The 22,367-nt window shown below is 46.5% G+C and overlaps 1 protein-coding gene across 2 annotated transcripts in view; it reads right to left on the bottom strand.

Moving 5' to 3' along the window:
• NBL1 (NBL1, DAN family BMP antagonist) overlaps window positions 1–22,131 on the bottom strand; it is a 28,116-nt gene extending 5,985 nt beyond the window's left edge. Inside the window, exon 1 of one of the 2 annotated variants that reach the window (XM_073316351.2) lies at window positions 19,744–22,131. The gene's annotated coding sequence lies outside the window, so the exon portion shown is untranslated. The other variant, XM_073316350.2, reaches the window with a different exon arrangement.
• Window positions 22,132–22,367: the final 236 nt, after the last annotated feature.

Genomic DNA, 22,367 nt, shown 5'->3' with positions numbered 1-22,367 from the left:
TCCCGAATAATAATAAGAAAAAGCATCACAGGAAGAGGTTGAGCTGCTGTCTGGGGCTTGGTCTAGAGTCTAAGCACTTGCATTACAAACCTCCCTCCCACCCCAGCCTTCTTCCTAGTTAATATTCATGACAACATCCCTTCGCCGCTCTCTGTGGTCTCCAGCTGCCGGGCAATATTAAATTATCCCGTGACTGTTTCACTCCCCTCCCTCTGGGGCTAGCCAGGCCACTTCTCTGACCCCTCCTGCAGCTCTCGGTTAGGGTAAGTGTGCAGTGCATCATTCTGTGTGTTTTATATTCAGGGCCAACGAGGAAATCACCCATGGTCATTCGTTGCCAGGGAGCAGAGAGCTCAGAAGTTAGAAGTGAAGAAACCGCTCTGACTTCTGGTGCTAAAAGCAGCCCTGCAGGAGGTTGGCAGCACCTAAGAAGCAGGCCAGAGCTTAGTGTAACTGTCCTTCAGAGCTGCGAATGCTTCTTATTACGGCCTAGGGCCACAAACACCAACAGCACAGGCCTCTGATAGCAGCAGCATCAGGACCAGGAATTCATCCTCTTTAGATCAGAAAGCACAGTGAATTATTGCCTAGGTGTAGCTGTGTGCCACTTACAGACAGCGGCCTTTCACTGAGGAGCAAAGGGATCTTTCGCTATCTAGAGCTGCCTTCCATATACAATCGGGTTTCCTTGCATGCAGGCTAAGAAACTCCAGGCGTTTCCATTCCCAGAGGTTCTTCCCAGTTGCCCCATCAGGGGAGCAGAGTTTGTCTCCTTCCCACTCCAGAGGGGTTGAAAGTTGTAAAATGTGTATTTAGACTGGAGAGGTGCAGGGAGAGAGAACTGTCCCCAGTTCCTGCTACCTCCATTAAAAGACAAACCACAGTCACCGTTAACAAACCCTCTTTCCATGGCTTCTTCCATTAGCTCAGAATGAAGATGCAACCAGTTTACTCGACGGAAAGAACTAAAGGCACAAGCTAGGGACTCCGAAATCACACTCTTGAACCTCCTCCATATAAGCTCCAGGTTTCCTTAGCAGTCAGAGAACTAGACAGCTTCATTTCCAGACGTCTCCAGCAGGTGTCGCTGCAGGGCAACACCAGGTAGTGGGGTCAGGAAACCTCAGGCTGCATGCAAGGAAGCCAGGGAAATGCCCAATCTATATAATTTGCTTTTATGGACCCATTCAAATTTAGTGACAAGTGGGGTGAGGTTTTCGATTTGCATTAACCACAAGGACTGGGACTCAGTCTGTGGATTGGAGGATTTCTTGAGAGTGGAGGTATAAAATTACCCTGCTACGCTGATCAGCGTCAAATATTACTTGCCACCAGACATATGTTTCCTTCTAGGCCAGAAACACAGAATCTATGGAGAGAGAGGCCTGGACCAAAGTGCCAGCTATTAATACCCTGATCACTGGCGAAAAGCAGGCTCCATGGAAATAAGAGATTTTTTTTTCCTTCAGAGGGTTTGGATGGAGTTGTGGCTGGAGTCAGACATTTGGACTACTTAAAATACTAGTTAAAAGCATTTGATTTGTTATTTCCGTCTATTTATTTATCCAGTGCCTGATCCAAAACCCACATAGAAGCCAATGGAAAGAATCCCACTGATTTACATGGATCCAGCCCTAAAAGGTTTGCTGGAAGCATATTTGCTGGAAACACACAAAAAATTACAGCCCAGTGTCAGAGGAGGCTCTGGATAAGAGAGTCCCAACCCTCTGCCCCTCCTCTTGTCATTCAGATAATCTGTATGCAACTCTGCAGGGTGAAATGTACCAGATTAGAGAGTCCCCAGATGTTTTCTGTAAAATAGGATAGTCTTATTTAGCAGCTCCTGTGACTCACGGATTCATACATTCATATACTTCATGCATCCGATGAAGTGAGCTGTAGCTCATGAAAGCTTATGCTCAAATAAATTTTTTAGTCTCTAAGGTGCCAAAAGTACTCCTTTTCTTTTTGCAAATACAGACTAACACGACTGCTACTCTGAAACCATACATTTTAAGGGACCCTTAGATCATCTGATCTGGCCTCCTGTATAACATAAGCCGTAGGCTTTCACCCAGTTACTGCTGCACTGAGCCCAATAACTTGACTCAAGTTTATCTCCCAGAAAGGCACCCAGTCTTGATCCAAAGACATCAAGCGGTAGGCAGTCTGAATGCTGTCATCTCTCAGCTCCTCTGAAGGGGTGCTCAGCATCTAGGGCAACCAGCCCTTAGGCTGAAATTTATGAAGAGTTTCATTTATTTACTAGCCATGATGTAAGAAAAAATCATCTTTTTCTTATTGCGCTGATACGTGATGCTTACAAAGCTTGTCTCTACAAGCCTCACTCACACCAGTAGCCTTCATTGACATGCATTATTCCAGAGTTGTCAATGGAGCTCCTCACGTGAGTAAGAGTTTGCAGGCTCCAGGTGAGCTGCGTCGGGGATCTAGCCTTTTCAAAGCTTCCACTGAAATTTAAGAAGAGTTGGGTGGCTAAATCCCTTCACCGGCTCAACCTCGGGTTCTACATTTCTCCCAAACTGAATCGTGGGGGGCCGATCCTGCTCCCATTAAAGTCAACGGGAACTTTGCCAGCTCCTTGAAAGAGTGCACAATTAGGCCACAAATAATTGCGTTTAAAAAACAATGCGAATTGCACAGCAGCATCGTTAACCTTTAAGATATTTATCGGTTGTGGGGAGGAGTTCTACACAGGCTTACAGACCTGCCTGTGCAGATCTGATTGCAGAATCAGGGCTCCTGGAGACCCAAAGAGCAGCACGGAGTTCCCTGAGGGGGCGTTAATATTTCCTCTGGGGTTGGCGTGGCACTTGTTTAGATATTCCAAAGAGAAAAGCGATTCCTTCTTTCCACAGAAGGCTTCTCAGGCTTCTCTGCACCCAGAGGCCAGTCCCAGCCTGCCCTGTGGTGAGGCAGCGAGCTCTGTCAGCACTTGAGGCCTGGGGAAGGGCAGGGTTCCGTGAAATGATACTTCTGCTGTCCGTCATCACAGCTCCATCACCAGGGGTGCCCAGGATAATTCCACAGCACCTAGGCTCCGGCCTCACTCAGGGACTGTGTAAAAGACGAGCAGTACTCCTGCTGAGCCAGTGCACAGCCCCCCCCCAACCCACACTCAGGGAAGCACTTTAGCATGTGTTGAAGTCCGGTCCTTCCCTGTACAGGGAGGGATGCATTCTCCAGCCGGGGCCCCTAACAGCGCAGCAAACGGTCTCATTTGGAAAGGCCTACTCAGCCAGCAGGGGGATTCTCTACAGGAGATTTCCTTGCCCAGATCAAGGGCCCAATTCTGCATGGTGCAAAGCACCCTCAGATCCCATTGATTCACTGACGAGAGCATCAAACCCTTAGCCCTTTAACGGGCCATGTTCACATGGTGTTTTAATTTGCTAGGCATGCAGTTGAGGCCCCCGTCCCAAGCTTCTAGGGAGCACTGGGGCTGACTCAAATGGGTAGGAAAATATCCTACTTGCGGGAGTTAGGGACTAGAGCTGGGGCTGAAAACCAGCCCAACATGTAATTGTGGCATGTCTGCATCTGGTATAGCTCAAGCCAGTCATGCGAACAGAGCTGCCGCTAAACCTTCTCATCCGACGGCAGCCACCGGCTGGGAGACAAAAGCGCCGTGTTCCTTCTTACCCTGGGCCTGGAGGGGTGGAGAGGAAGGAAGATGAGGCACCACGGCAGGTTAACAATCTTCTTATTAAATAAAGACATTGACCGCATTCCTCCGTGACAAGCTAAATTACACGTTCCAGCCCCTGAAGAAACAAGCGTGTTCCTAGCAGCGCTGACCCCCGGTCTGCCAGAGAGCGAGACGGCGCACACAGGGATTCTTTCTCCTCTCCACACAGGGCCACATTTTTTCCTCCGAGGCAAACCTTTTTCAAGCAGAAAGTTCAGCTCGGTTCCAGCAAAGCTCTCAGGGATTATGAAGGTTCCCGCTCCTCCCTCACTTCAGGGCACCACAATCTCCACTTCCCCCATGGACCGTTCTCCGTCCTTTGCAGTCGTTACGGCAATGCAGACCCCCAAATCCAGCACATTTCTTTTCCTTTTGGGGCCAGACTCTGACCTCACTCATTCGGTTGCAAATGAGCGACTCCACCAAAATCCATAGGGGCAGGCCACTCCCTGCGGGATCAGATGCGAGCCCGTAATGGAGAAGAATGCCAAGGAGTGTCTTTCAAGCAGGCAGATGCTGTATTAAGCAATACATCTGGTATCCACTGTATTTTACCCCCAATCTACCAAACAGGACGGAAGCCAGGGTCAGTTAACCTGGCACCGTGTGCTGAAATCAGATAAAACCACATTTACTCAATTACAGCCCAACTCCCTAATCCTTTCCCAGAAAGTCACAGGGGAAAGAGCAATCCAACAAGCAGGCGTCTGATCCCAGCGCATCCTGGCCTAAAGAGTCCAGCAGCCGCTCGGCACAATCGCAGCTGCGTTCTCATGATGAAAGGACCAAAAGCAGCTTTCGCTCCTGATTGTCCCGTAACGACATTGCCACTTTTCGTCCAGCAGCCCAACCCCAACTGTCTGAACTGAGCACTTTGTATGGCTCAAGAGACCCTTTGTGTGAGGCTAGTTAGATCGATAAAACTTCCAGGGCCATTTCAATCAGCACAGAGTGAGAACGGCACCGATACAGAGACCAAAGGGGAGCATATCTGGGAAAGAACCAGGTGGCCAAAGGGAAGAATGGCACGACAGGCGAGTCACTGCTGTTATTATCCCATAGACTCATGGGGAATTTGAGTCCCAGCTGTAATGCGGTCGCACATGTGGGGTGTTCCTACCTCCAAATTCCCGATCAGAATTTACAGGGGTTAGGGAGAGTGTATCTCTGACCCTCCAGCCCTTCCTGCACCCATGCGGCTGAACCGAGATCACTCACACTTTCCAGCTGACAAAGATAGGATCAAACCACCTCAGAGATGAAGCACCTTAAAGATCAGCCCAAAGGCAAGGAGAGTGGCAAAGTTATATCCAAACAAATCTGAATGGAGGTAGGAGCTAGAAATAGAGCAAACTTTTCTTGGAATTTTTGTCTATTAACTTTCTGTCCTCATGTTTGCTTCCCTTTTGTGTCTGACAATGGCGAGTGTTTGTTCACCGGTGTTTCCCTTCCCCACAAGAAGATACAGAAGGTGAATCTGAAGCTTGCACATTTGAATTCTTCATGGCAAACAGAGATCATTTCAGTGAAGACTCCTAAACATGCATTTAATATATTTTATGGAGAATGACTCTGAGGCAATAAAACACTAGCTGATTACAGATGGGTTGAGGGTGAGTGAGTGGGAAATTTTCAGAGGTGATTTTGGATGCCAAACTTGAGCCCAATTACCAGAGTTGCTGAGCACCCATCACTCCAGTTGAAGTCAATGGGAAATGCAGGGACTTGGCATCTCTGAAAATCGGGCTCCAGGTGTCTCAAACTGGCATCCAAAACCAATGCACCTAAAGTCTACGGCCTTTTTTCAAAATGTTGGCTGGAGCACCTTTATAAGACAAAGACATTTTACTAGATCTCAGTGAACAATAGTATTACAGCAGCTTTCATTGGAGGAGCTCATAAGTTACACTGGTTAGCCCAGTCTCACAATCCCCATGAAATTCATTATACAGATGGGGAAACTGAGGCAGAAAGCCATACGGTCAACGTTTTTGGAAGTGTGCATGAACTGCTGGGCACATGCAAATGTGGAGATCTGTGCATGTACACTCTTGCACTAACACTTTTAAGGCCTAACAGATATACCCAAAAGCTGGGCCAATGGCAGAACTGGAAAAAGGACCCAGAATTCCTGACTCCTGGTTTCCTGTTCTAGCCACTAACTCATCCCTACCATCCTAAATTCAGCATTTAACATTCACATGGGGTGTGCAATATTCAACTGCTGGCAGTGAACCGAGGGCACCTCCTTCTGTATTTCAGGGATCACGTCGGGACTCATTTGCCCAAGTGCTCACCTTGGCATCTAAGAGCAGTTCTGAACGCTCAGGTTTGAAAACTGGCCTCTCAGTCAGTGGGTTAATGCAGTTTAGGTCCCATCTACAGACACATCCACATCAAGGGAGCATGTTACAGCACATTCACCCTCTGAGCCAGCTGAAGCACGATCCCATTTTGCAGCATGCTGTAGATGGGACTCGGCATGCCTGCAGATGGGTGCTGAAGCCTTGGGCGTGCTCTGGAGAGCGGGTTGGGTACATTGAGTCCACCGGGGCTAGACACTCGCATCACACCAGCATACCCAGAAAGCAAGAGCTGCATTACTCAGGCAAGTCTGCCTGGATAAGACAATCTGGGAGGATCCTAGTCTGGTCTGGGCCCAAAGCTCTGCATGGAGCTGAGAGAAGCAGGACCTGTCTTCTGCTCCCCAGGCTAGCATGAGCTGCACACGCTGCAGAGACAAAGCCCTGGGCGCAGGGAATGTTTCACATCCAAACCTCTCTGGCAGATATGGACACCATGTTATCCGGCTCCTGAGGGAGTCGCAGCCAGGTGGTAGCCATAACAATGTGGGACCACCCCACCCACAGCTCCATGCTGCTCCTCTGACCTCCCTGGCAGCACCCTCAGGAGCCAGGCTGGCAACTTCCAAGCACCCTGCCCCTTTGCAGAATTCCCCTCGCTGAAGGGTTATGGGCATGGAGCTCAAACTAACTATGCTTCAAGCACCAGTAACTTAAGCCCAGATACTCAGTGCCTCAGAGAGCATCTCCTCCCATCCCATCCTAAATCCCTGAGATCCCTGCAGGGCCCTCAAGAAAGCAGGGGGGCAGTGCCAAGGAGGCAATTCTCCCCTCCCCCAGCAGCATCCTCTCCACCCATGGAAGCATATGAGACAACGAGGGCCCTAACATCAGCTGAGGGGTGACTAGTGGAATGACCGCCGAGGCTGCATTCCCACCTCCCAGCCTGCAGCTGTTCCAAGCCATCTGGAAATCAAACACTTGTGGAAAATGAAAAGATCTTGTAAGATTTTACCCCCTTTTTCCAAAGGGAATTTTACACCAAAATATCAGACAACCTAGCAGGTGGGTGGAGGTACCATTTGCAGAACAGTTTACAATAAAAATCTATTTATATCTGTTTACCTTATTCAGACTCTTGTGATTTTGCCAAATATATAAAAACAGGGACACAGACAAGTTGTGAATAAGGCCACACACGGACACGGACACACACATGGCATCCTGGGGTTCTGGGTGCCTAACCAACACCCGGGCTTTATAAACATTACTTAATGAAGACTCTGTCCATGGGGAGATCCAATCATGCCAGGGGCTGAGTGCCCTCAGTTCCCGCTGCCTTCAGTGAGAGTCAAGTCTGCTCCGCAGCTCAGAGCACCATAAAGGGCCCGGTCCCATGGCTGGCAACAGCTTAAATGTATTCTTTAGCAAGCACATGTTAAAATCTAAGGGGCCCGATCCTGCAAACCCTTAGTCACCCAAACATCTGCATTCACATTGATTTGAATGGGATTATTCTCATGAGTCCTTTTAACCAATCAGCCCAAGTCCTGAGCTGATTATCCCCGGTTATAGGAAGAACTTTCTAGCAAGGGCACTATTTTAAAAAAAATTCTGTTCTGTTCCCGCAATTGATTAGCCATTCCAGGTCACTGACCCACTATATTCTTCAGTCATTTTTATATATAAGAAAAGTTACCCACACTCTCCTCCTAGGGAGGGATCTTTCCAAGGAGCCTAGTACCAGATTTACAAGTGCTCAGGACCCAGCAGATTGCATTGAGTCCCCTTGTGAATTTATGGCCAGATTTGTGAAAGAGCTCCAAATCCAATACACTGAGCTGTTTGAAAATCTGATCACTTACTTCGGTACCTAAACAGAAGCAAGCTTCTTTGAAAATCTAGCCCGTTAACAACTGGAAGAAACACATATATGCTTCAGAAAGCTCAAGAGTATCGCTCCTCTTAAATAAGGAACTTTATTCAGGCAGAGCTTCTTGGTGATTACAGAGAGCTGGACTTTAAAAAATCCCAAGTCAAATAATATTCATTTACTTACCCAGACAAAACAAGGGGAAGTTTCACATCATTCTGAGCAAACAACATTTTTAAATGAAAGCTGACAAAACTGAAAAGTTTTCTAATACTTTAAACAAAAATTAAAACCAGTGGAATTTACTTGAAAATTTTCATTTTTTAATTTAAAAGAATCTGCTTTTCACTAAAACATAGTTAATTTTTTTCTTTTTGAACTCCGTCGCAGAAAAATGCAAACTACAAAAGTTTTTAAGAGACCAATTCTTTCCGATCCCACACTTGTTTTTGCAAGCCCCCAATTAACTTGATAAATGTCACAATGAAATAGACAGGGGAGGGGGTTATACATGAAATGTCTTGAAATAACTCGTAGGGGTAGCAAGACAGACAAGTGCTTAACCCAGCACAGAAATCCAATTTGAGCTGGGAGCTTTGGTCTTGCTCTACTGAGCTGCAGAAGATTGGAAGGAAATGCAAAAAAAATATCTAACTTGAGGAAGGTCTATTTCTTTTAAAAAAATGAACCCAAAAAAATAATCTTTGAAACAGGATGGGTGTTGTGTCGTTTCTCACTTTGGGGCTGGTTGGTTGCATCCTTTGGAACCCAGAAGAGTCTAAGTGTTATCCCTCTGCAAGTTTCCTTGACATATTCATTCCCACTCACATGAGCTTGGGAAGTTCATAGCAATAAAACAGATATGGAGGAAAATGGTGTATTCTAGGTAGAATTTGAAGAAAAGCTTAGCACTCACAATTTGGCCAGATTTTCAGAAGAGTTCAATACATTGAGTGGCTCTTTTGAAAACCTGGCCCTGCATTGCATCCGCTGAGCACTTGATAAACTAGCTTCATGCATCTGCAAAACCAGCTCCGAAGCCCACTGAAGTCATTGGAAAAACTTCCATTGACCTGGATAGGCTTTGGATCAGACTCCAATAGGCAGATGGTGGAAAAAGCACAAGTAACTGCTTACCAGAGTGTGAGGTGTGCCATATACAATTGGTGGTTAACACAAACCATTCATAATTCACCTTAATTTTTAATTTTCTTTCAAACTAAATATGATCAAAGTCAGTAAATTGTATCAACCTGTGACAGAAAAATATTTTCTTTTCTCCCCTCCCATCTCTGAGATTTTTTCTTCTCCTGACACCTGTTCCATTAAGAGAGCTCGGTTGTCCTACCTAACTATTGTGGTAATCTTGCTACCACTGACTTCAGTGGAAGTGAGGAGAGACCCTATGTTTGAAACATAGGAAATGTACTCGTTACTGCCTCAAACATCATGCTAGCAACAGCGGAGGCTGGGAGCCAGGTTTGGTAGCATCAGGGTGCACTAATGATGCGGGCAGGGATGCATGAAATGCATGCTACAGAGCCTTTATAGAGGGGTTTAGTCTGTAGCATGGTGCAAAACCCTAAACCTCTTTATGTAGCTTTATAGGTTTCTGCACTGGGAAGCAACAGGCATTTTTAAACACAGCTGCTAGCATCGTTTCAGCTGTAGCGTGGCAAAGGCCTAGCTCACACGTATAGACCCAAATCAGGGCTAACTTCCTCTTGTGTTTTTACCTTGATCAGAGGGACTCATTTTCCCAAGGAACAATTCAAACCCTCACTGCTGCAACGTGAAGAATGAAGCCGGCACTACATTTTGAGGTTGGCTGGGATTGTCAAAGGAGCACATGGGAATTAGATGCCCAAATCACAAAGCACTTTGCAAAGGAGGGTAAGTATTATTATCCACCATATTCCAGAGCTGCAACTCCACTGACCACTCCAAACAAATTCCTTTCCCTCTGAATCCTTAATCCAGGGCTTGCTCACTAACAATACATCAATTACCCTATTGTGTCTCCACAAAGCACCTGGCTCAGCAGGAAGCTCACAGAGTTGCACCCTGTGGTAGCATTTCTCATCATGCCGTCCCTACTGAAGTTACAGCCCCCTCTCATCTGTGCCACGCTGACAGCCACTTTCAAGAGAGTTGAGAGTACAATCCAAACCACCTTCAGGAATGCTCTTGAAATTAATTTGCTTTCACACTAGAGCTTGATTTATAACGGGACATCAGAGACATCCATCTAGCTAACAGTTGGGATTTTCACTCCTCACACAGCCCAGTTCTACTCTTGCTTACAACCTCGGAAATCTGGAGTGAGTTACTCCAGATTTGCACTGGTGTAACAGACTGGAATCTGGCACAGCGTATTCATGCTCAAAACAAGCACAACTGGAATTTGATCACACCCATTTTTTAAAATAAATAACTGCACTGGGATTTTTTTTTTAATTGAAAATAGACACAGTTGAAAGCCATTTTCAAGCCAGAGACAGACGTTGTCTCTGATGCAGAGTACAGATGCCTTTAGCTGGGTCAGTCATTTATTACAGCACTTATATAAAGGACTGATTCAACTCGACTCTGAACACCTGGTGCTCACTCATGGTGGGTTCTCTCAGGATCAGCTCCGAGCTGCAGGGAGGAGGAGACGGGGTTGACACAGGAAGGAATTTGGGGCTAAAGGTCTGGACCTTTCAAAGAAGCCTCAGGATCATTCATCCCTTCCCAACAACCAGGGTAATATCCTGACTCCACCAAAGTGAACAGCAAAACTCCCATTGACTTCAGTGGGGTCAAGATTTCACCCTCTGACTTTGTTTACTTGCCTTTTCAGCTGTGGCAAATGCCAATGGCACTGAAACAGCAGCATTAGCGTTAGGTACAATGATCTGGTATTCATTGTAATATCACCAGTACTGATTATAAAAAACCCTTGGCATTAGTATCAAGGCCTGGGGATTTCTATAGGGTTCCCAGAGTCACTTAGCAGCCCCAGCATCTCAGCTCAAGCAGCATTTTCAAGCATTACCAAAAAGGCCTTGGAGCCTGACCCCAGAGCAAAACTCTCCCCACCTCCCTATCTGCCAGATTGGGCCTGTTGGCTTCAGTGAGATCAGGAGCAAACCAAAACATAAACCGTTTCCAAGCTGAGCAAGTCGTCTTACTGCCACAGCCATTGGAGTGGGAGGTTTCTCCTCACACGTGATGAGAAGACTAAAGACGCATGTTAGAACGCACCCCAATCAAGGGCCCAATCCCACAGTCTTTCCCAAGGCCAAATTCCAAATGACCTCAAGGGGAATTTTGCTCCAGCAAGATCAGGCCCATGGTCTGCAGCTGGTGTAAATCAGTGGAGCTCTTTTGAAGTCAATGGAGCTGATTTACACCACCAGAGGGTCTGTCCCAGACTAAATTCTAACACTAACAGCCAATCTCCCCTTAGCTGGTAAGGTAGAGAAACAAAAGTCTGAGGAAGATGGCAAACAGCAATTAGCAGCAGTGCTAATGGAAAGCCCAGAAAGACTAGCTCCTAGTCCCAGCTGCTGTGTGTAAATCCCACTAGATTCAACCCCCAGAAGAATAACTATCCTATATTCACTTGTTAGGTTAAGAGCCCAATCCTGCAGTGACTTCACTGGGAACTGGGAGTACTCAGAACCTCATGGGAGGTGCTCAACACCTTGCAGAATTGGACTCCTGGACCTTGGGGTTGAGAGACTTTAGGGGCCTGATGCTGCCCACACTGAAATCACTGGAAGCTCTGTAAACTGACTTCAAAAGGAGCAGGAATAGGGCCTAGTAATATGCAAGTTTCAGGGTCTGATTTAAAAGGACTATGGTTCTGGGCCCAATCCTGCATTCCTTACGCTCCCAAAACTTTCATCGACTTCAGTAGGGACTTCGGTTGCACACGGGATACAGAATTGGGCCCTCAAGAAGCATAACTAACCCACCCGAGCCCCCCACAACACCACAAATGACCAAACTGGACTCCACCACACAAGGTGAAGCCCCGATCCTTGCCCTTCCTTGGGGGTATTTGCAAACATGAGAGTCTCTACATTTAAGCTGAATTCCATTTCCTGGCCTGAAGTTTTAAGATTTGGGGCAAACCTCTCGTCCAGATGGGAAACTGCACTGCAAAAAGGTTAGATTGCACGCAATTTATTTTGAGTTGGTCGGAAAATTCCATATAATACATAGCTCTTTGTCTAAATATATAGGGTGAAATGCTGGCCCCAGTGAAGTTTGTGGGAGCTTTGCAATTGACTTCAATGGGGCCAAGATTTCACGCATGGCATCTATATTGTAAAGATATACTGCGTGTGTAATGTTCTTTCACATGAAATAATTCCACTGAAGTCGATGAGAGTACTCATATAAGCAAAATTTACACATATGACCATGCATTTACAGGATCAGGATCTATATGTATGTAAGAGGATGATATTCTGGTAAGATAAATGCTAACAAACATGTTAAAGTGTAAGGAGTTGTCCAGGTCAACTTTTATATGACATGAAAATAGAGCACAGCAAATTCTGTCCTTGAAATATATCACTAATATCACAACTGAACTATCCTTATATATGGAAGATGTGGAAATTATGTCTGTAACAAATTAATAGCATTATAAATATTTACAATGCACCTATCAAATATGAAATTTATTTTTATTATTATTATTAAGCTATGATTACCATGCAAAATAGATATAGGTATAACATATACATTCATTTGTCAATGCTTGCATAATATTTCAATGGTTTAAAAAGAAATATTTACTGTATTTGTCAGGTGTGTGTATATATGTAAAAGCAGTACAATATACGTAATACATTTGTAATACAGAAATACGTTTGTAGGTAAGTTTACAATATGATCGTTTTCTTTCCAGTAGGAACATTTCCTTTCATTATTTTGCCCAAACTATTACATTTTTCTGATACTCCGGTTAATCAATGCACTTTAAGGATTTTGATTAAATATCCCTCCCCCACCCTTTCTTATCTGCATCCAAAAAATTCATGAAAATTGATCAGAAAATCTGCACACCAAAAATTTGCAAATGATACAAAATTAAATTGCTTCTAATGGGTGGGGGTTGTTATGTTTTTTCTTTACTTTTCGGGGGGCAGGAAGGACTAGGGTGCAGGAAGGACTAGGGTGTTGGTGGAAATATTTTAATGATTTCAAAGCATATCTCCTGAAGTCTTCCTCATCTGTATCTGATTTCTGTTTGTGGCAATTTCTCATCCTTCAAGCCATGAATCAGTTTGGGGGGAAAAGGGGTGGGGAGAAGAAGCAAAAATCTGGTCTTGATAAATCAGGAAGAAAATGCAGCAGGTTTATTTTTTATTTAATTCAGAGAAGAAGAAAAGTTTTGCAATTGCAACAATGCCTAGCAGTTTGCAACTTTATGTGGATGAAAAGTGCTTTGGAGGGTGTGTGCGGGGGGTTACTTACCATGAAGTCGACTGAAGGAAAATCCCATAAGGTCCTTGGCTAGAAGCTCCAAGGGAAGCCAGCAGATCGATACAGATCACTCTCCGAGGACAGAAATTTCAGATTGCCCCAGCAAATCAGCTACTAAAAAGAACTGGGATCTTCCCTCAATCTCCTCAGAGGAGAAAAAAAAAACAAAAAAACAAGGAGCAAGCCAAACTCAACACCTCAGATCTGTATCCTCTCCAAATAGGGAAATGGGGGGGGGGGGGGACAGAAAATATATCTGCCCCCTCTAGAAGTTTATAACATCCTCATCCCCAGCAGCAACAGCATCCTGGAGTGCAGGGAATCCAGAGGGACTGAGAAGGTCAAAATCCTCGCAAACCCAGAAGTGCAGAAACTTCCTCCGCCACAAGCCAACAGGTAGGAAAGGAGCAAAAATAATTATGAATAATAACAAGTGGCTGAGAGCCTGGGTGAGAGCCTCAGTCAGGCAACAGAATCCAAAAGGTGCAGAAGGTTCAAGCCCATCCAAACAGAATTTCACAATCAACTGGGGAGGGGCGAAGTTGGACAGGAGGAAAAAAACTTTCCAGAAAAAAAAATCAGAGGAGCCCCAGTTCACTCCAGTTCGCTAGCGTGAAAGGCAAGAGCTGGGCTGGAAAGGCTGCAGAAACCCCCAGCCAAAACCAAACCCCAGTCGAGAAAGGTAATGGGGCTTGGGAAGCTCAACCCGGTACTGGAAATATCCAGCCCCTCCAAGGCATCTGCTTCCAAAGATTCCCTGCCCACGGAGAAATGCCAGAGAGGCAAGGAAGCCCACAGCAAATGGCAAACTCCACTCTAGTGCAGAGAGCTCTCTGTCCCCTCCTGGCTAGGCTCAGAATGGAGACAGCAGCACTGCACAGGAAAATCACAATCAGTCTGTCTCTCTCTCTCACACAAGCAGAGCAATTCCAGGCTGCCTTCAGTAAGGAAAGGGGCTTGACTCTGAGAGGATCTGATTATATTGTACTAGACAGGAATGAGCAAGCAGGGACAGGAAAGATTTAAAGTGCCCTCAGCCCAATTTCTTAGAGGTTTACGCTTCTCTCTCTCCTCTGCAGCTCACCCTGGAGAGGGGCCAGCTGCAGCTAAGCTACAGGGCCAGAGATCATCTGAACACTCCAAAAAACACTGAGAGGGTGTGTTGTTGTTAGTGGTTTTAATTTGACCTCAGACTATTTGTTTTTAATTTGTAGAGATCCCCAGCCACCTCCTCTGTCGTCCCCCCTCCTTTTCCGAACATGCTCTTCCCTGACCTCCAACCAGAGATTACTAACTCCAATCCAGTCCTTTATTCGTGCTCCTCTCCCTAGCCACCACTCAGACTCGCTAGCTCCAGCAACAAGAAGAGACCCCTCTAAGGAGGAGGGTGGTGTAGATTATTGATGAGTCCAGTTTTTCAATGTGTCTGGGATGTTAGAGATCCAGTTGACTTGATCCAGTTGTTAATTAGTAAGGATTTAAAAATAAAAGTTTGGAAGGAGTATAAACTGCCCTACTTTGAGGCATAAACTGTCCTCTCTACTTGGTGGGGGTGAGGAAGAAGCTTCCCTTATAGAGGTAGGTCATTCTATAGCTGCCTATTCTACCTCCCTTGGAGGCATCTGGTTTTGACCACTGTCAGAGATAGGATATTGGACTAGATGGACTGCTGACCTGATCCACTTTGGCGATTCCTACGGTCCTAATTCTCTGGGAGCATCATCATAAGGGATCCCTGCCAGTGAGATCGTGAGAGCCTCCTCATGGACCTCTTTGAACTTGGCACCATTTTATGGTTTAGCTGATGAGATGGCCTTGGCTTCTTATGGTACAATCAAGAGTAGGCTCAGTTTAATACCTGTTATGTCCTTTCTCTGCGCACTGTTTCTTGCCAATGCAGGCCTGAGCTCCACCTAAAACTTAGGTCGACTTTGCTACATTGCTCACACCCTAAGACAGGGGTGGGCAATCTGTGGCTCCAGACCCACGTGCGGCTCTTCAGAAGTTAATGTGCGGCTCCTTGTCTAGGCTTCAACTCTGGGGCTGGAGCTACAGGCGCCAACTTTCCAGGGTGCGGGGGGGGGGGGGGTCCTCAATGCTCAACCCCTGGCTCTGCCCCCCCCCCCAGAGCCTCCGGCATGCCATGAAACAGCTGATCAGGAGGTGCTGGGAGCGGGGTGGGGGGGCTGATGGGCGGCTGCTGGCATATTACTGTGGCTCTTTGGCACACATTGGTAAATTCTAGTTCCTTCGCAGGCTCAAGTTGGCCACCCCTGCCCTAAAAGATGTAGTTAAGCTGACCTAAGCCCCCATGTAGACACTGCTAGGTCGACAAAAGAATTCTTCTGGTGACTAGTTACTGCCTCTCGGGGGGGGGGGGGGATTTATTACAGTGATGGAGAAACCCCTCCCATGACCACAGCGGGTGTCTACACAGCAGTGTTACAGTGGCCTAGCTGCAGCTGTGCTGTTCTAGCACTTGTATAGACGGACCCTCAGTGATCTGAAAAGGTGTTTTCTCTGTCTAATGTGTATGATTCCCTTCGTTTAGGCAACACCCTCATGATTTAATGACAATACTCTTTCTTTGTGTGGCACCTTTCCCTGGGGGATCTGCAAATGCTTTGCACACATCAATTAGTGAAGTCTCACAAACTGGGGGCTCTTGTTATCATTATTCTTATAATTTATAGGGAGAAAAGGAGGTATACAGAGAACATAAGAACATAGGACTGGCCATACTGGGTCAGGCCAAAGGTCCATCCAGCCCAGTATCCTTTCTGCCAACAGCGGCCAATGCCAGGTGCCCCAGAGGGAGTGAACCTAACAGGTAACAATCAGATGATCTCTCTCCTGCCATCCATCTCCACCCTCTGACAAACAGAGGCTAGGGACACCATTCTTTACCCATCCTGGCTAATAGCCATTAATGGACTTAACCTCCATGAATTTATCCAGTTCTCTTTTAAACCCTGTTATAGTCCTAGCCTTCACAACCTCCTCAGGCAAGGAGTTCCACAGGTTGACTGTGCGCTGCATGAAGAAGAACGTCCTTTTGTTTTAAACCTGCTGCCCAATAATTTCATTTGGTGGCCCCCAATTCTTATATTATGGGAACAAGTAAATAACTTTTCCTTACTCCCTTTCTCCACACCACTCACGATTTTATAGACCTCTATCATATCCCCCCTGAGTCTCCTCTAAGTGACTTGCCTAAAATAACCCAGCAAGTAGGTAGCAGAGATGGTAATATAAGTCAGCCACTGCAACTATACCTGCTGGGAAATAACCTTAGGAAGCATCCTTTTGTTTTTGCCTACACATAGCTTTGATGGACTCGGTCTGACCATCAGTTTTCAATGTTAGTTTTAGATGTCAGTAAATTTTACTGAGACTTTGCAACCTATTTAGGGTTGCCAATTCCAGCTGGATGAAGTCCTGGAGGTTTCCTTGCATGACATAATCTTTGATTAAAGAATCCTCTTTAATTCCTGGAGACTCCAGGACAACCCTGGAGCGTTGGCAACCTAAACCTAGTAAGAGCAGTATTTCTATGGTCTTATTATTCTCTTATCTTTGTGCTTACACCATGCCCATCACTGTGGTACCTGATTTGTGGTAGGCATGTAGGATCACGGTTAGCTGTACAGGGGTATTAGGAACTCTCCATAGGAAAACTATGGTTGCGAGGAGGCCTGTTGCTGGCTTCCTGCCCATTCATGGTCTTCGCTTTGTTTTATCACTAACCCTGTAACCGGAGTTCAGACTTGAGGTGAACACAGGGGAAGGGGAGGCAGGAGTTCTGGATGCTGTTGCCAGCTCCGCTAGTGGTATCTACTTGCTTGGTTATTTTAGGCAAGTCACTTACGCTCCATATACACCTCCTCCAAATGCACCCAGACGACATGGAGTTGGTTTTGGTTTGCTCTGTTAGATTACAAAGCATTAGAATAGTTCACTCTGTTGTTTGCAGTGTTTGAAAAGCAGGGGATAGTACCCCGCTGGGACAAGAGTGCTAGCCGTTCAAATAAAGGTAATACGAAGAATCTCAAGAACAACAGATCAAGATACCAATAGTCAATGCTAGAAGAGATTGTCACAAAAATGCTGCTGATAAAAAGAACTGATTTAGTAGCCAAAGGGAATACAGTAAATTTGGAGAAAGCCATTCAGCACAGTGTATCAATGTACAATGTTGGCTAGATCCCAAATCGATAAGAATACTATAGCACTGATGTAAAATTATCCGAGGGAAAGATTATGAAGAGGCATTAATAGTTAGAACCTCAAATAGAAGGACTGTAGTAACTAGGGTCCCAATAGGGCACCATACTGTGACCCATGCAATTTAATCTTTTCATCATGAATTCTTATAGGGGAGATTTTCAAAAGCTCCCAAGTGCACTAAATCCTTTAGAGGCTTTTGAAAATCTCCTTCTAAATCAGCACTGACCAAACACGAACATGCCAGCATAACCAAATTCAGTGGGGTAGCAAATACACAAAACAATAGCCCTTACATTCCAAAATACTCTGAAAAGATTGAAACTGCAAGCAACATGATGAGATGTAATACCAATTCAAAGATACCAAAAAACTTTTATTAAAACAATTAAGGCTCCTAAAGACAAATAATACCCAAATCAGTCCCATGAAAACCAGAGTAAAGTCATCCAATTACAGGCCTCATCTCCTCACACGCACACTGTCACCCTCTCCCAAACACAACTCATCCACACTGCAAGCAAATCAACAGTTACCAACTGCTGTCACCACAGTGACACGCTGACAACCTTAACTCTGCTCCTCTGTGGACAGAGTCTGTATTTACTAGTCTGTGTGATTTTGGCCTGGGCATTATTTGTGCTTTGGAACTTCACATGTTTTTAAGGAGGTTTTTAATTTTTGTACTATGATACATGTGAACTATACTGTGTTGTTATTGGCAAGGTGTGTGGATGTGTTGTGTGGTTTGCAGAGTAATTGTAGCGGTTAGAAAAGGGAGAAATACAGCAAATTTGTAGATTTGTGCACAGCATACCACAGAAGATGGAGTTAAAGCTGTCTAGGTCGGAAAAAAACTACAAGAGGGTTTGCATGGGAGCACAAGATGGCTGCCTGCCTTAGCTCATGGAACATGCCTCGGTCACCGTTTTCCTTTCCTCTTGGCAGTTCAATACTGAAGCTGGAAACAGAAGATAGTCACATGGGGCCTGATCCAGCGCCTGTAAAAGGCAGCAGGATTCTGCCCTGATTTTAGTCAGACATTGGATCAGACCCATTGACTTGACTAGTATTAATGAATGTGCCTCCTTCAACTCGGCAGCCCTTCACTCACCACTTCCCCATTCCCCTTATGCTCATGTGGCCTAAATGTTCCATTGACAGACCATGCTGATTATTTTGAAAGCTGAGCAGCAAAATACACTGATTCCTAAGATCCAGCAGTTGATTCTCACACCCACACGTGAGGTCACATTCGTTAGGCCTCTTGTTTTTCCCCCATGGACACTCCTGGTTCATGCAGGATTGTTCAAATGTGTACATATCCCCGCACAGCATAGAATATTAGGGTTGGAAGAGACCCCCTAGTCCAATCCCCTGCTCAAAGCAGGACCAACACCAACTAAATAATCCGAGCCAGGGGTTTGTCAAGCCGGGCCTTAAAAACCTCTAAGGATGGAGATTCCACAGCGTCCCTAGGTAACCCATTCCAGTGCTTCACCACCCTCCTAGTGAAAAAGTTTTTCCTAATATCCAACCTAAACCTCCCCCATTGCAACTTGAGACCATTGCTCCTCGTTCTGTCATCCGCCACTACTGAGAACAGCTGAGCTCCATCCTCTTTGGAACCCCCCTTCAGGTAACTGAAGGCTGCTATCAAATCCCCCCTCACTCTTCTCTTCTGTAGACTAAATAACCCCAGTTCCCTCAGCCTCTCCTCATAAATCATGTGCCTAATCATTTTCGTTGCCCTCCGCTGGACTCTCTCCAATTTGTCCACATCCCTTCTGTAGTGGGGGGACCAAAACTGGACGCAGTACTCCAGGTGTGGCCTCACCAGTGCCAAATAGAGGGGAATAATCACTTCCCTCGATCTGCTGGCAATGCTCCTACTAATACAGCCCAATGTGCCATTGGCCTTCTTGGCAACAAGGGCACACTGCTGATTCATATCCAGCTTCTCATCCACTGTAATTCCCAGGTCCTTTTCTGCAGAACTGCTGCTTAGCCAGTCGATTCCTATCTAGTTAGTCCTTTGCACTGCTGCAGGGCCACTGCCTTGTAAAATGCATGCTTAGGCATTACAGCCGGGCAACGGAAACCTACCAGGAACACATGCTTATATTCTTCTGGAAGCTTCACTCTCTTACCCACTGCTGCTGTTCCAGGCCCGCGGACGTGCACCCACAGTGCCAGGGACTCCCAGCTTGTCAGGACAGGACTACGAGCTGTGGGTGTGAGAGTTAAAAGAGTTTATTAAAAGTTAAAAATAAAACTGTTTCTTTTATTTCTGTTTTAATGCCAATTCTATGGCTCCCTGCCCATGGTTGGGACTCTGGAAAACACCTGCTGGGAAAAGCAGCTGGGAACAGGGAGAATCCAGGGCAGCAGGGCATGGCAAGGAGAAGAAGAATTGTTCTCTTAGATGTCTCAGCAGCTGGGGTTGTGCTCTCTTTCTCCCTCCACTAACCCACATGTTGCTCACTACCTCACAGACATGTTCTAAGGGGCACCTGACCTTCATGAGGTGGAGATACAAGATATTTGGCCAGTCCAAGAGAGGGCACAGAAGGAAGGATGGGCTTATGGTTAATCCACTGGTCTGGGATTCAGCCTATCTGGGCACAAATCCTGGCTCTGCTACAGACATCCTGCATGACCTTGGGCAAGTCACTTCATCTCACTGGGCCTCTATTCCCCATCTGTAAAATGAAGATAATAGCAGATTTCCTTTTTCACACCCGCTATCTGTTGAGAACGTAGGTTCTCTGGTACAGGGACTATTATCTGCTGAAGCAAGATGCAACTTCCTTTTGCAGCCAAAAACCCCCAACATCAGCAGCAAGAGGCTCCACGTACTGAAATACATAGCACATGTGCAGCCAGCCTTATCTTCCAGCAGCTGCTAGCTTCCTTCAGGAGTCAAATAGCTAGTAATTCTCTCCCAGTGGAGTGAGGAGCTCACTAAAATCAGTGGAGTTGCACCAACTTAGGTTCAGAATAAACCCCTGAGATCGCTCCAACATATTAGCACAGGACGCTTAATCTGAGACCTATGAGGGGAAAGGATTCACGGTGGAAGACGCAGGCAGCGATTTAATGGAGCAACAAAGGAGACAGATCACATGGTCCAGGATTTCCTATTCCGAGTTCAGGTGGATGAAAGGAGGGAGAAGAACGAGGGTATAAGGAGGGAGCCCTCACCATACCATGCTGGAGTGTGTGGCTATCGAGTCACATAGTCACACATCCAGGAGCTGAGAACTGTGTGTGTATCACACACTCTTATGGATCTTAGCACTAGTAAAACCCCTCTTACACTGTCATGTTCTAGCTGAGCCCCAAGCTATGTGGGTCAGGACGTGGTGTTACACAGCTCAGACCATTCTCTGTGCATTCAGAAGACTGGCTTGACAATGCACCTGGCCAGGGGCACCATCCCAGCCCACCTCCACACCCCCTGCCCCTTTTTACTAGCCATAAGGGTGAGCAACAGGGAGGTGATGGAGCGGCGTGAGCAGGCGGCCGGGGTTTTGAGGGAAGAGGTGGGATGGTGGAGGGGTCTTGGGGAGAAGGGGCGGTGTGGGGATGGGACCATGGTTCAGGTGCCCGTGGGCCCCCCCCTTTTAGGGTGCTTCGGCCACTCCTGCACCTGACTGAATGAGCTGTGCAGAGATTATATTGGGAAAGAGGATAGAGGGGAGGCCTCAGGCAATTGGGGCATTTGAGCTACTTGGCCTCATGCAGTGCTCAGCTTTCGGCCCCGAGGAAGAGCTCTGTGTAAGCTCGAAAGCTTGTCTCTTTTACCAACAGAAGCTGGTCTCATAAAAAAATATTACCTCACCCATCTTGTGAGCTTTAGAACAGAGAGACACAAGCCTTTAGCTGAATCTTTGTTAACAGACAGACCTGACTTGGGGCCTGAGCTGTACAGGCCAACTTGGCCAATGGGGTGGCTCAGTATAAGTGGTATGGGTAGACCCAGCTGGCAAGGCCTGAGCTGACAAGGCAAACTGACTGTCAGGGCTCAAGCTGTAGGGAGGGACCTGGTTAGTATGGGGGCAGGGGCTGACTTAGGGGCACAGAGCCAGCTGGCAGGGCCTGAGTTCCATAAACAGACTGCCTGGCAGGGGTTATTGGGCCCAGCATATAGGGCAAACCTAGCCCGTGGGGCCTGAGCTTAGGGAGAGACCCACTTGGCAGGAGCAGGGATGCAGGACAGACCCAGCTGTAGGGACTGACCAATAGGGAGAGACCTGGCTGGTGAGGTGTAGTGTCTGACCTATACGGAGAGAGCCCTGTGGCAGGGCTGAACTTGGTTCTGATTAAAAGGATTTATCACAGAACTCATTAGAAAACATCTGGGCTTGGCAAATGATCTGGAATGTGCCTCAGCAGTGGGGAGCTCCTCTCTTCCTGAGTCTTGAGAATGTGAGCTCCCGCAGGGTAAGACTCGAGCCAGCTGTTTCCTCTAATCCCATCAGCCTTTCCTTCGACAGGGGTCCAAAAACTGAGAGAGAGAGAGAGAGAGAGAGAGAAAGCCCGGTTCCCACCCCTTAGTGGCTGGGATTAGTGGTTTCTCTGTGCTGCAGTGCTAATACATTTTGGGGCCCTGGGGCAGTACTTAAAAAAAAAAAAAAAAGCTCCCCTCCCATCTCTGAGCAAGTCCAAGTGTGTTTAATCACTTCATTTTCCACCTTGCCCAATTGCTCTTGCCTCCAGGCATCCAGGGCCCCTTCCTCCCTCCCTTCTTCCTGCTGCTGGTAACTCAGGT

This window comes from Lepidochelys kempii, chromosome 18, assembly GCF_965140285.1.
Source record: "Lepidochelys kempii isolate rLepKem1 chromosome 18, rLepKem1.hap1, whole genome shotgun sequence".
Lineage (NCBI taxonomy): Eukaryota > Metazoa > Chordata > Testudines > Cheloniidae > Lepidochelys > Lepidochelys kempii.
This window is presented reverse-complemented; position numbering and strand designations above follow the sequence as displayed.